The sequence below is a fragment of the Spermophilus citellus genome, assembly GCF_964194105.1.
Source record: "Spermophilus citellus genome assembly, chromosome: 7".
Classification (NCBI taxonomy): domain Eukaryota; kingdom Metazoa; phylum Chordata; class Mammalia; order Rodentia; family Sciuridae; genus Spermophilus; species Spermophilus citellus.
Window position 1 is genome coordinate 80,487,255 of NC_138188.1, and position 15,090 is coordinate 80,502,344.

The following is a 15,090-nucleotide window of genomic DNA, read 5'->3' on the forward strand; positions in this document are numbered from 1 at the left end:
ATGCTGTATCTTTCAGTATAAATGAAATATTTTTATAAAATGTAGGTTTAGCAGCATTATAGAAGTTGATTTGACTTCCATGTTAACTTGAATTATCTGATATCAGATTAAATATATTTAACTCACTAGTTGACCTATTGCTATAATTAGCCAAAAAGGCAACTGCTCTAAATAAATGAATTTAGAGACCTTGTGTGACGGTTGAACAATTTGTCTTTGTTGGTTGAGTGCCCTAGAATTCTGGGCATTCTCTCAAAAGAAGAATTTCAGGTGGTTATGACAATGTTGCCACCTCTTCACTACCTTATAATCACACTTAATTAGTTGTAGCAGGTGGTATGAGCTGGCTCAGTTGAATAGCTCTACTTACTCCACTAACAATTGACTATTTGTTGGCCACATGAAAAGGAGAAATCAATAGACAATAGCTAAGCAGTGGCTGCTGTTCTACTATTTCTTTCATTCTCTATTTCTTTTCTACTATAGAATTTGTCCTTTCTTCAAGAGGCAAAATTGTGTGTTACCTTTTCCAGGGAAATAAATTATATATGTTAATTAAGTATCCCAGAACAGTATGAATTGGATCTAGAGATCTGAAATCAAAATGAATAAGGTCTATTTGGCAAATGAAAGTCACTTTTTCCCCTAGATACCAGGGTCAATGTCGATTGGCCTGATTAAATATTGCTTAATGTATGTATAGTCTGAAACAACATATTGTAAACAATACACATATAATTTCTATATGTCAGTTAGAATTTAAAGAATAAAGGATAAAATGTATTTTCTATATATTTTAAAAGATATTGAAATGTTTTGTTTTATAACACTGTTTCCTAGACATAATGACATACTATGGGTTGCTCCAAAACTTCCGTTACAATACTTCTTTATATACTATAAACACACATACTACTATCTTTTATAAACAGGGAGAATTGCACTAATATTGTGAGCTTGAAGCAATGTTTCATTAAAATCTAACTATATATGTGTTATTTCCAAATGACTATGTGTTTGTTTTTTTCCGTTGAGTTTATTAAAATAATAATTATTTTATGACTGAAAGTTCCTTAATTATTTAGATAATTCCTTACTATGATTATTTTTCTATTTCAATGGATTTTCAAAGAAATTTAATAAGACTCATTTTATCTCTTTGAATTTCTTTTTATATATTCTGTAATTACCATTTTATCAAGGTATTATCTAGTTCAGGGAAATGTAATTTTTTAAAAATTTCTAGCAATATTTGATAGCAACCTGCAGAAAAATATCTCTAAAAAAGCTACTACTGCTGGTGGTGTGAAGTAAGTAAGTAGGCATTTTGCATATGATAAAAGGAAACCTAGTATTAATGGTGTTAACAATGATGTGAAAAAAAGCGATTGATGTATGGATCTGTATTTTATTTATTTATTTATTTTTGTACCAGGGACTGAACTCAGGGGCACTCAACCACTGAGCCACATCCCCAGCCCGATTTTGTATTTTTATTAGAGACAGATCTCACTGAGTTTCTTAGTGCCTCTCCATTGATGAGGTTTGCTTTGAACTCGGGATCCTTTAGTCTCAGCCTCCCGAGACACTGGGATTACAGGCATGTGCCACTGTGCCCAACTTGTATATTGTTTTTGTTAATCACTTTTTCCCTAGGGTTTTTCAAGAACTGATCTTTCTTTCTAGGAGTTTTTTCTTTCAAAGGAAGAAGAGAAATAATAAAAAGAAGTACACATAAAACTATAATTCTTAATATTTAACGGTGTAAATAGAATGTGACTGGTTTGGGCAACTTTGCATTCACATGGGCTACTCTTTGAGTAATGTATAATAGTTATATACAGCATGGTGGATACGTTTATGTTGTTAAAATGTGTGCTTATGCTAGTTGTAAAATTTTTCTCTGTTCTAAATTGCCTTTGCATTTAAAATATTGTAGTATAGTTCCCATATTAAGTATTTGAATCAAGTGCTCTCATCTCTCAAATTTTACAATATAGCCTTTGATATATTAAAGTGGATAAGAGATATGTGTAAAAGTTCTGAACTATATAAATAAATTGATTTTCATAAACCAATTCATGAACTAGAATAATATTAAAGCCACCTTTATTTATGTATGTTCTTTAATTGTTCTTCTATTATAAAAGAGTAAAAAAGTACATTGAATTCTGTATTCATCACTGTTTTAATTAAAAAAAAAAAAAAAAATATATATATATATATATATATATATATATATATATATATATTTGCAGTTGTTCTTGTTTATCTCTTCTCCATTCAGCAGGAACTCCACCCCTCCTGTATTTTGCTTGTTTCATAGGAAAGAAGCCTAGAACTACATTTCCTTGATAACTGCCTATCATATTTTGTGTTAGAATTTGAAATTAAGAAATATGTCATACTTGGAAAGAAGGAGAGAAGGAAATACCATTCAAATCTAAAAAGAAGAGGAAAAATTGATCAGCATTTAAGGATATTCATGCAAACAATATATTTATGTGTTGCTACCAGCCAATGAGATTCCTAGACTAGTTCCTGAGATCCCTGAATCCTCTGATATTCTGCAGTCAATATAATATTTCCTGCTATTGGTTTTCTACCTTTTCAGATCTGTAGGCCTTTCATTCCGTAAGAATCTTTATGTTCTCTAAACCTAGGGAAATTTCTTTGTTTATATATGAACCTCAACAATATATGTATAAAATCTAAAACAAATTATAGATCTTATTCATTTCTTCTCTTTTGATTCATAAAGTAATATCAAATTCTAAAATTTCCAATGTAACTTGATTTTTTTCCTCAATGATATATTACTATCAACCAGCGATATTTTCTATAGATGTGTATCAATAATATTTAATCTTGTCACATGATCATTTTGCAATTATGGCATGATTTTTCTATCCACTTCTATGCTGACAAATTTTTAGTTTCTTCTTTTTTTATTTTTCTTGTTGTTGTTGTTTCTAGTACAATTATCTTTCAGTATTTTTAAGGGATTAGTTTCAGGACACCATTCCTCATTAGATAGCAAAATCTATGAAATACTCAAGTCCCTATGTAAAAGAGTACTTGCATTGTAAGTATTTTCAAATATTTGAATTGTAATTTATGTACATCATATCATCTATTTTAAATAATCTGTAGATTAATCATAATATGTAATAAAATAAATAAAGGCTACATAAATTTTTCTTCTACTGTATCCTTTAGGAAATAATGACAAAGAAAAAGATGTCTGTATATACTTAGTATAGACAGTCATCGTGGGCTTATCTACACTGTGCATGAAGAAGACACAAGAAGAGCAAGTCTCAAAGTGCAGGATATAGGCTGAAAATCTGAAGTGGCAGGAGGCTGCAGCAGTGTGCCCATGTTATGTGCAATTTTTGAGGATTCAGCATAGTGCTTGGAATCACAAACTTAAGTTTTGCTTTTTAGAATTATCTGGAAACTTAAATAACATGTCCAACCTTCAGTTTAATGAATTGATGGATAAAGTACCATGATACGGAGGGTCAACTACAGAAGCAAGACAGGTAGACAGGTAGATGCACTTACTTTTCTTTTGCTAATGGGGATTGAACCCAGGGATGTTTAACCACTGAGAAACACTCCCCAGCTATTTTATGTTTTATTTGGAGACAGGGCCTTACTAAGTTGTTGAGGCTGGCTTTGAACTTATGATCCTCCTGCCTTAGCCTCATGAGCCACTGGGATTACAGGTGTGTGCCATCATAACCAGCAGATCGTCTTGAAAAGACTCTTTAATTCTTGTCTGCAATAGTTTCTCTAGGGTATTGACAAGATTCTTTGCTTGGTCAAATTGTAGTCAGGTTTTTGAAACTTCTTCTGTGTCTATTTGTGTACTTTCTTGTAAAATCCAGTTTTAGCAAAACATCCTGCTCAGTTAATTTATCAAAAATAACTACCCCCATATCTGATTGCCATCAATACTGGATCAGATTTCTCATCCTCCACTACTGCGAAGGTGATAGCTGATCTTTCAGGCCTGTCTTTAACAATTCTAGTAGGTCCCTCACATGGTAAAGGCTGTTCACACTTTACCATTCTGTATTTAGTGTTGAGCCCAAATTTCTTTAACAGCAAGACGCTACTGCAATAGCCCATTTACCACGATGACTTGAAAAGTCTGAATTTCCATGCTTTAAAAGGTATCATAGACTAATATTTTTTAAATGACATTTGAGATATCATTATGGTATTAAGTAGAGGTATTTACATATTCAACATTAAGCACTGATGCAAATATTTTTTTAGATTGATAATACCATTTCCAATTGCAAGTGTATTAAAAGTTCATGTCTCTTATGCATTGCCCAGATATGGTATTGTATATGTCATAGATTTTCAATCTAATTAGTTTAAGTGTATATCTTATTATAGTTTTAGTTTGTATCAACCTGATTATTAATAAAGTTACAACAGTTTGCCTGTTGTAAATTCATATTGATTTATTTCATTGAAATACTTATTAACATGACTTGTCCAAATTTTTCAATTATTTTTTATTTCATATATTTTTTCACTTCCTTAAATTTTCAGGACATAATAACTTTGAAAACATACTTATTTAAAATAATTTTTTCCATTTTGTGGTTTGTCTTTTTATTTTCTTTTTGATGTCCCTTGAAGAGAAACATTTTTTTTCTAAAGCTAGTTTTTCAGATCTTAAGAAAAACTTAAATCTAACTTCATAGTTATAAAGATACCCTTATTCTTATAAAAGTTTTAGGTTTTGATTTTCATGTGTGTTTGATGTATTGTAGACTTTCTCATCTCACCTCCATGTCTTTTGACCTCTCTTTTTTTGACCTCTCTTTTTATCTCTCTGTGGTACATTCTCTCATCAAACCATATAATTTATTTTAAACTTACCAAATAATATTTTATTTAACATTATTATATCATCCATCTCTAAGTGTATCATGCTTTTATTCAAATCATCCCTGTTTGGGGCAAGGGAGGCGCGTCACTGGGAAATAAATATAGGATTTTCATACATGTTCAGCATATGCTCTACCATTAGCTCCAATACTTATTTTTAATGCTTTATGACTTCTATTTCCTAAAACATAATAAACATAATTATTTATATAAATTTAAAAGCACAAGTACACAAAATTCATATATATATAATCTTTTATAATTAAAATATTACATATATATGTATGTGTATGTATGTATATATATATATATATATATATATATATATATATATATATATATATATATATTCTCTATCTTTTTTTAAAAAAAATCTCACTTATAGTGGCTTTTCTTGGAAATTTTATTTGCTGAAAGCAATCTGTGATATTCTGGAAGTTTACAGTAAGAAATCTGTATTCCAAATAGATTTAAATACACTTGAAATAGAAAAAAAAAATAGGCTAATGGGCTGAGGCAGAACTAGTTCACTTCTGGGTTCTTGACTTAAGAAATTTGAACTTAGTATAGGTCACTTGTAATAGACATTACAGTATGTAAAAAGGTTTCCCCCCAAATTTCCTGAGTTAATATGGAAGATTAAATGATTAGTTTATGAGAGCTGTAACCTGATCTGTGGATTAATATTAATTAGCTCAGGGCCCTAACTGGAAAAAAGTAGGTCACTGGGGGCATGCCCTTGGGGAGGTTATTTTGTTTCCCTAGCTACTCCTTCAATCTCTGTTTATTGACCTGTATTAAGAGGAGCCCTGCTCCTCTGCCACACACTGTCACCATCGAGTTCTGCTTAACTCTGTGCATGGGCAATGGAGTCTGCTCACCATGTCTGAACCTCTGAAACCATCAACCAAAATAAACTTTTCTTCTTCAAAGTTATTTTTATTAGTTACTTTGGCCACAAGGACAAAAAGTTGACCAGTATGATAATCCTAAAGGGACATATGTCTCATCCCATAAAGAACTGAGTACAACATTGGTTTCCACATTGCCCCACTCTCTTCTCCTCTTCTTACCTCTCCTCTCATTTCCTTTCCTCTCCCTTCCCTTCTTTTCCTTTTCTGTTTCTTCCTTCTTCTTTCTTTCTTTTTGGAAACTTTGATTTCTCCTTTATTATGAAATTAGCAGTATAAAAAAAGTTATTTTCAATTTATCCAGCAAAATTTTTAACTACAGTCACCCTCCTGAGGATCTAATCCACTATATTGTTAGAGATACAATTCCTCAAATGTTTTATAATTAAAATATTACTTATATTTCAAATTTAAAATTATAAACTGAAAATACACAAAATTGCTAAATGTATGTTGGGGATAATAGTGTCATTATTTTATTGAGACAGGCTGAAAACTGAATGGGGGAAGAAAATGGTAAACAGCTGCTTCTGTATTTTAGCCTTAGGGATAACACCTAAGGAATGAATACTTTATAATCTCTTTTAAAAAAAGGCAAGTCAAAGAATTATTAAAAATTCACTTGTATTAGATTCAATATGATTAATGGTCTGGCCAAAACTGTATATCAGACCATACATCAGACCATACCCAGATATCTCCTGGTAATAGTGCAATGAATAATTGGTATTACTGATATATAGCAGTGCTAGAGAATGGATTACTAAAAGGGTTATGTGTCTAGCTAGTTGCAAAAACTTGAGAAGATAGCTAAAGTACAAAATGGTGCTGACTGCCCTCTAATCTGAAATTGTTTTATAACAGCCACATAGGAAATGACCATGCATTCAGTACAGAATGACCAAGTCATGTGGATTTGTGCTTCAGAGTTGTGAGACTTTATGATGCTGTTGTTTCCTGTGTTGGGTTCTCCCAAAAGATAAAAGAAAACTGAAAACGAATAAACAGAAAAAAAAAAGAAAACAAACAAAAAAATCCAACCTTAGAGCTGAGTGAAACTGAAGGTAGACTGTGAAGCTCTTGTTAATCATGTTCTCTGCTGTTAAAGGAGACTAGGCTTCAGAATATTATATGTAATTTAAATAATGAAAGGCTTAATGAACTTACAGTCTTCATTTATCAAATTATTGCATGAGGAAACTAAGGAGCCCAAATACTAATTTTTTAAAGTGAATGTCCAAGAATACAGCAAGTTAGCATTTGAAGAAAATGTCATATTTAGCCAGAATTTATAGAAGTTTTGAGGAAAGCATTTTAGGATACCTATTTTTGTTGCACCAGATAAAAAGATAAAAAAGCTGAATGTATATTTTAAAATATTAAATATGCATGGACATAAAACATAATAACATATTTTATATAAATTTATGCCAGAGAAATCATGTACTTATAAAAATTTAAGCAAGAACTGAATGACAAAAACAAAATAAAACTAAGCTGAAGTTTAAAAATAATCCAACAAATACTAATACTACATAGTATAACTAAACAAATAGCTATAGTAATTGAGAGTGAAAAGGAATAGAAGTGACAAAGGGACAGATGTTAGAAATATATACTAAACTTTTGAACAAGTCCATATATGGAAAATAATTAATAGCAGAAATTGAGTTGCAACCTGGGAATTTTGTTTTCATTTAATGATTCTGAAGCTATTGGGAAAAAAGGTGAAACATTAGGGATAAATTGTACCACATCCAAAAATAAATACAGGGTAAATTGAAGATGAAATGTAAAGTGAAAAAATTAAGCATTTAGGAAAAAAGTACAAAGTGTAAAAACTGAAACATAACAGGAAAATCATCCTTAACAAAAAATATCTTTAATTATATGAATACTTCACTCCATATAAGAAAATTCTGGTGAAGTCAACAATACTTAATGTATTTACTTAGTTAACCTATGTAACAAAAAAAAAAAAAATGATGGGAAGGTAAATCAGAAATAGGAAAATGTATTTACAATATATATAATTCATTAAAGGCTGATATCCTTACATTTTAAAGAAATATTAAAAATGAAAAAGAAAATATTTGATAAGCCAATAGAATTTTTAAATAGTAAATAATTAAAGTACATTCAATTAAAAGGAAATGTTTGCATTTGCCTGGGGATACAGCTTAGAGTTAGGGAACCTGCGTAGCATAACATGCACGAGGCTCTGGGATCACTACCCAGAACTACCAAAAAGAAAAAAAAAAAGGAGAAAGAAAGGTAATATAAATGTCAAATAAACATATATAAATATTAAAACTCAAAAAAATATTGTGCTACTAATTAAAATCATGACCAAATAATATTTAAACTTATCAGTGTATCAGTGTAGCAATACAAATTCACAAATATTAAGTTGAAACATAAGTATGGGGTAATCATAATTGTTACATATATTATAGTAAAACAAAAATTTGTACATATATTACAGTTAGTACAGTTTAAGATTCTCTAGTGCTATGACCAAGTCAACCCATCCCTAGGAATATTTGTATCTTTTAGGAGTGATATTCAAATGTTTGTCTACTAACTCAGGGGGAAAAGTTGTATGATCCAAATAACATACACATGCATTCAAACACATAATTAAATAAAGTTTAATGAAAAGGGAGTAAACCTTATTACTGATATCCCATTCAGTTTTTAATAGATAGACAGAATACTTTTATTTTATTTTATATTTTTATGAGGAGCTGAGGATAGAATCCAATGCTTCACACATGCTAGGCAAGTGTGCTACCATGGAGCCATGACCACAGCCCTCTCTCCCCATTATGTTTTATTATAATGATTTATTTTCCTTGTTCAATATTCTTTTAAATTATGTCTATGACCATTAAATTGGTTTAACAATCCACAAATTTGTCACAACATCAATCATGAAGTTTCCTGAGACATTACTTCGTCTTTAAAAACTCAAAATAGTAATATTTCAATAGCAAAACCCTAAGAAGTAGAGGTAGAAAATGTCCAATAATAGATTCATGGGTTAGGAAATCATATTTTTAATCATACAATCAAAAAATTTTAGAGTAATAAAAAATTAGTCAACTGAGACTATATACATTCACACTATGAACTCCAAGATCATAAAATGTAAATGATAGAATAAGTTATTATTTATGAAAAAGTGAATATTCAAAAGATAAATATATGTATGTCAATCATAAGTCAATATGATGTGAAACTAAGAAAAACCAAGAAAATAACAAACAAGATCCAGGTAAAAATCTTGTTGGTGAAAGGGTACAGCAACGATAAGTGTAATGACAGAAAATGCCACTCTTGATGGAGAAAAGAAGGATGCTAAAGAGATAAAAAAAATATATCTGTTATTCTGCTGGATGATAAGAACATTAGTATATGATTCATATTGTTGACAATGAAACATATTTCAATATAACTTAACATAAATTTTACATATAATGAACACATTAAAAGATAATATACAAGCAGTGTGTAATGTTTAAATTGAATTGTCAATTTTATTGGATTAAGAGATGCAGAAGATTTAGAGGCTTCTAGGTATGTCTATGAATGATAGGCATGTGGGATAGCAAATTGAAGTGGAGACGCTCCCTAAGCTTGGGCAGTACCATCCAATAGGTTGGAGACTTGAATGGAATAAAAGTTGGAAGAACAAGGAAGCTGTAACAGAAGAAAGCTCTACTCTTCTTGCATGAGTTCTGGATTCCTATTGCAATAGCCTGAGGATATCACACTCTCACTCCTTGACTATTCCAAAGTGGAATCTGCCAGTGATTCTCCAGGGAATTTCCAGAAGCCTTAGGTCTCAGGCAGGGATAGTTGATCCCTCCTGTTCTGAGGCATCAGCCTCTTAGACTGTGTAGCTACTGTATCCTCCAGCTCTCAAGCCTGTAGACAACCATTGTGGACTGTCCAGCTTCCCATTGTGTAAGCCAATCTAATAAATGCCCTTTTTATAATCATACTTCTATTACTCTGTTCTTCTAAAGAACCCTAATACACAGTGTTAACAACCATAGGCTAATTCGAAATCTTTGTTGATTCTGTTCCTCTACAGAACCCTGACTAATACATAATGTGAACAACTATAGGCTAATTTGAAAACTTAGATGAAACAGGAAGATATGGAAAGATGTATAACAATTATTTTGACTCACACGCCACCATTTAAACACTTGTGTCTTTTCAGGTGTTGGAAACTAATTAAATATACTTTTAAATTCTCACATTCTTCTGATTTACCTTGAAGCTAGGTTTCTAGATGTGATTTTTGTTCTGTAATTAAAATGAAGTTGTAGAAAACAACAGAAGGGCAAATAACAATTTTTGGTGACGATGTGTCAAATGCAAATGAGTGTCAGAATTGAAGACTTTGGCAGCAGATGCATTTCACATTCTGCTGTGCAAACAATGGTTTCTTGAGTGTGAAGCAGCTTGGAGGTGGCAGAAGTTATGTCTTCCAGGCATCTAGAACATAATAAATTCAAGGTTCATTTTTAAGACCTTGTTCCACTCCTAGTGAAGCACAAATAATGGTAGACTCAGAAACCTGCCATAGGGTTCTTAAGTGATCACAGATTCCCCTAGTTTCAAAATGTCCATATTGCTCATAAATTCTCCGGGTAGTTGAAGCACCTATATACTGTCAAGAAAATGTTCTCTACTGCCTCTTTTTCAAAGTTTTATTTTGCAGTTAATCATCCTCTCATGAGTGTAGTATACTCTAGATCTATGTTTAAATTCTTCCTTTATTCTCTGTGTGGGTAATGGATTGATATGATGTTTGAACTTTTTTCTTTCCCCATTCCTATCACAGAAGTCTCCTTGTCACTTATGGGATTATTTGAAAGCATATTTCATACTCAAGCACTAGCTGTGTATTTTGTTAAAAAAAAAGAAGGGGGGCTGGGGATGTGGCTCAAGCGGTAGCGCGCTCACCTGGTATGCATGCGGCCCGGGTTCGAGCCTCAGCACCACATACAAACAAAGATGTTGAGTCTGCCGAAAACTAAAAATTAAAAAAATAAATAGTTTAAAAAAAGAAGAAAAAAGAGAAAAAATTCAGATTATCTAAATAATCACATTCCCCTAAATCTATAGGCTTCTTCATTTGATACTATACTCACACAGTTTTCCATGCTATTAAATAGTATTCAAAATATGGTAGACAATTAATTATAGACAATTACTCTGATAAAGAGAGTACAACATTTTATTATTCATTTCTATTAGATGTGATATTTTCAATTTTTATTTATATAAATATTTTTTTACTTATTATTTTGTGGTATTGGGGATTGAACCCATGACCTCAAGCATGCTAGGCAAGCACTGTATAACTGAGTCACATACTTGGTTCTTAAATAATGCTTTGTATTTACTCCTGTTTATAACAGTTTATGAACTTTACATTTTCTGAATTTATATTCTTTAAAATATGTTTATTAAAAGGGTCTGAACATCTTTAAAGAATATTGGTATACAGTTCCAAGATATTCTTTCAAAAGGTTTGTAAGAGATTATTACTTGCTTCTTTAATTAGAGGCTAGAATTTTCAGAAAACAAAACAAAACAAAACAAAAAAAAACCACTACAAATGAGATAAGAGCACAGAGAAGAGAAAGTTGTGCATACAGACAAGCATAAGAGATCTATAGAAGGTTCCTTTATAGACTTAAGCTAAGTAGTTCTGACAGTCAGTTTTATATTACTGAGGCAAAAATATCTGAGAATCACAAATTAAAGGAAGAAAGATTTAATTTATCTCATGATTTCAGAGTTTCAGCCCATGGTTAGCTGGCTCCGCTTCAATGGGCCTGTGGTGAGGCAGAGATTCATGGCAAAGAGGGCTTGGTGGAGGAAAACTGCTGGCCTCATGGCAACCAGAAATCAGAGGAGATGAAGAGTAAGAGGGGGCAGGGAGAGGGAGAGGAAAGAGAAGGAGGAGAGGAAACAGTAGGAGAAGAAGGAGAAGGAGAAGAAGAAGAGGAGGAGGAGAAGGAGAAGAAGAAGAAGAACAACAACAACCCCCAAGTACCTACTCCCTTTAACTACATCCCACCACCTACATTTTCTACCACCTCCCAATAGTACATTCATATCATTAAGGTGTCAATGGATTAGTCTACTGATGAATGTAGGACCTTCATAACCAAATCATTTCCTAAAAGCCCCATCTCTGAACATTGCTCAATTAAAGACCAAACCTTCTGTATTATTCAGCTTTTTGTTACTCCAAAGCCTGATACAAACTATTTAAAGCAGGTAAGATTTATTTTGGCCCATGGTTTCAACTGGCTTCATTGCATTGGGCCTGAAGTGAGGGCAGACATCATAGCAGATGGAAAAGATAGAGGAAAGCTGTTTAGCCTAGGGCAGCCAAGAATTAGAGAAAAAGAGAGGAAGGGGCCCAGGATAAGAAATAGTCCCCTAGAGCAAACCCTCAATGACCTATTTACTCCATCCATGCACCTTCTGCTTACTGTCTCCACCTCCTCCAAGTGGTTTTTAAAAAAATTATTAAATCACCAAATGGATTAATCTTCTTATAAGTTTAGAGTGTTAATGTTCCAATTGCTTCCCTAAAGCCCCCACCTCTGGACATTGCTGTATTGGGACCAAGACTTCAACATATGAGCTTTTAGAGGACATTCCGGATCCAAACCATAACACTTTCAACTTTTGAGTTATTCGATAACATTCTGTTTCCAAACCATTACAGTACCTAAACAATGAATTTGTAGTAAAATGAAAACAAACAAACAAAAAGCAACAACAAAAATACAATAGCCTAAAAAAGACTCATACAAATAGAATGGGTAGAAAAATTCTTAGACTTCACTTCACTGTAAGGATGGCCTTAGGCCTTAGCCTAAGCAACTCTATTTTAAAACTCCAGATTGAAACCTGCAGTTTCACCAGGCACACCTATGGAGCTCTCCAGTATGACCCTCAGGTACAAACAAGTCACTTCCCCCGACTCCGACAAGCTCAGAATGAAGTCCTGGTTATGTTGTCCTGGCCCAATAAAGGGGAGAGGGAAGAAAATCAGATTGGGGACCACCAGACCAGGTGTTTTAACCCCAGGGCAAATGATGTCACTGAGAAATCCAGTGGCAGCTGATATGGATTGAAAGGGGGCTCAGAAGCTCCAAAATTTAGTATAAATATGGAGCAAATGAACAGACATTCAGCCAGCCAAAACTGATGTCCTCATGCTGGAAAGCCTGATGAGGACCTGGACTGATATCCCAACTCTTTTCATTGTTTGCCTGATCCTTTTCATCTTACTCACCACTCTCAATAGTTTATCATCCAATACATGTGAGCTATAAGTATGTTTTTAAGTAACACAGGTTGAGGATATTTTCTTCTATTCATAACTACTTGATCATTATTATTAATATAGGTGTTTGAATTGTATTAATCATTGTTCATAATCCATTGAAATTATCTTTTTTTCTTATGCATTTGGATAATGTGGAGGAAAACCGCATTGTTAAGCATTGTTAAATATTGTTAAATATCACTTGTCTGTATCTAACATTTTTATATATGGCTGTATTTGATTTATTAGCATCATTAAGGATTTTGCATCTATTTTCCTTAAGCATATTAGTCTAAAATTTTTTTCATTTGCAATATTATTCAGATTTTATTGTTAGAGTCTTAGTACTATGACAGAGAAAATGTTTCTTCTTTTGTGTACTTTGAAAGGGTTTATGTAAATTGTGTAATATTTTATTTAGATATTGTGAAAAATTTACAGATGAAGTAATTGAGTTATAGATTGTTTTCAGGGAGTATATAGAATTGTAGCTACAGTTTTTTTTTCTTTTTTTTATACAGACAGGTAAATTCTTATATTCTACTTCTTTTTTTGTCAGGTCTTTTGTGTTTTTTTCAAATTGTTATTTTAAAAATTTATTGACTTTTTTTTTATCCTTTTCATTGTTTATTTTCTTTTTATAATAATAATTGCAATGCCTATGTGAAAATACACATTTCCTTTATTTTTAAAAAAAATTCTAGGGTTGGGGTTATGGTCAGTGGGCTTACATTGTGGCTCAGTGGTGAAAACACATGACTCACATGTGTGAGGCACTGGGCTCAATTTCCCGTACCACATATAAATAAATGAACGAAATAAGGTCCATCAACAACTAATTTTTTTTTAATTTCTGTAACTTCAAATTCTGGATTAAAAATTATTTTTAAAGTTTTATATATAAAATTTTTCACATATCAACTTCTATTCTATTACAAAAATTCAAAAGCTATTTAAAGAATATATATTCCTTCAGTAAAAGTTGAATAAAATACACTTATTCTATGTAAATTTTATATGTATATTTAGTTTAAATATATTTTGTATTTATGCCATCAGTAAATAAAGACATGTATTATATACATGGTAATATTCACACAATTACTGAGCTAAAATTTGAAGCTTATGTAATCACTTATTGTTATTAAGAAAATAAAGTTAGATATTTAAAACTGTCCAAATCCAGAAAATTTCTATGTCTGTCATTTGATTTCCATTTTTCTGTCATTTGATTTGTCTGCTATTTTATTATGCTGGTGTGAGATTTACGTTTTTAAGACCATAGGGAATATTCAAAAAATAGCCAATAATTTTATAAATTACTCAATGGCAAGATTGTAAATAGATAAAATTTGGAGTATATGTTTGGGATAATCTAAGATTTAAACTGTCTGGGGTATAAAACAAATTAGGTCACCTTTGTTTAAACTTCAATGAGATAGGAAGATTCATCAATCAGAAAATTTAAAAAGTTATATACAGTGAGAGAATTATGACAGTTAATGGGGAAAATTTCTTCGATTTTAAAAATTTCAAACAAGGGCTGGGGATGTGGCTCAAGCGGTAGCGCGCTCGCCTGGCATGCGTGCGGCCCGGGTTCGATCCTCAGCACCACATACCAACAAAGATGTTGTGTCCGCCGAGAACTAAAACAATAAATATTGACATTTAAAAAAAAAAAAAATTTCAAACAGAAGCATTGTATTAGAGGGCACTAGGGATTTATTAATTTGACTATGAAAAGTTAGTTTTTCAATAATGCTGAATATTATTAAAGTGTCTGAATAATAAAATCTCAACCAATGCTTCCAAAGGATTTTTTTTTAAACCTGAAAATGTTTCTAAATTCTATGGGGAAAAATGTGATGATATTTATACCCACATTACTTGGGAAAT